Source organism: Propithecus coquereli, unplaced genomic scaffold (assembly GCF_000956105.1).
Source record: "Propithecus coquereli isolate 6110/MARCELLA unplaced genomic scaffold, Pcoq_1.0 Scaffold67, whole genome shotgun sequence".
Lineage (NCBI taxonomy): Eukaryota > Metazoa > Chordata > Mammalia > Primates > Indriidae > Propithecus > Propithecus coquereli.
In genome coordinates this window covers 9,167,454-9,168,563 of record NW_012152729.1, presented here as the reverse complement: position 1 = coordinate 9,168,563, position 1,110 = coordinate 9,167,454, and positions in this window count along the sequence as shown.

Here is a 1,110-nt window from a genome sequence, read left to right as displayed (position 1 = left end):
GTAGTATTATAAAATCCAACTCAGAGAATTCTGGACACTCTTCCTTCTCTCTCTGACTCAGCACTTTTTTATGTGGATTACTTTAGCAGTTATGTTCATTTCAACTTTCTAGCCCCCATGTGTACATCAATATCTGAATTCTGTACAAAGAGGACAAAGTAGTTGATATATCATGGAAGGATCATTGGTCCTTAGACATGGGGGAGGGAGATATTGCAAACATTTATAAGTCATGTTTAAATATCCTCCACAAATATTTGAGCTTTCACTGAGAAGCCATAAAAATAGGCAATGTGAACACAACCATTGTATATTCCACAGTAGGCTAAAATGATCCCCTTAGAATATATTAGTAAAACAATTCAGGACAATGAAAGTCTGTCCTAAAGTGACTGTTTCAGCTTGGCTGTTTCTAGTCTAGTGAGATGTAACACCTCTCAGAAGTTGTGGAGTATCTGAAAGCAGAGGCTAGACACTTTCAGTGACTTTTAAGCATCTTCCCAGAGGGAACTAACTAGAGACAGCAATATGTTGTCTCCTTACAAAACTGAATTAAGGTTTCACACACAAATTTTACCAGACCTACAAAGAAGAGCTGGTGTCAATCCTGCAGAAATTATTCTAGAATATTGAAAAGGAAGGAATCCTCGCCAACACGTTGTATGAAGGCAACATCACCCTGAAACCAAAATCAGGAAAGGACTCAACAAAAAAAGAAAACTACAGACTAATATCCCTTATGAATATAGATGCAAAAATTCTCAATAAAATCATAGCAAACAGAACTCAGGTGCTTATCAAAAAATAATTCATCACGACCAAGTGGGCTTCGTTCCAGAGATGCAGAGATTGTTCAACATATGCCAACCTATAAATGTAGTTCACCATGTAAATAGAAGTAAAAACAAAGACCATATGATCCTCTCAGTAGATGCAGAAAAAGCATCTGACAAAACTCAGCACCCTTTTATGGTAAGAACACTTAACAAAATAGGCATAGATGAGACTTACCTGAAAATGGTAAAAGCCATATATGACAAATATACAGCCAACATCATACTGAACAGGGAAAAATTGAAAGTATTCCCTCTTAAAACTGGAACCAGAGAA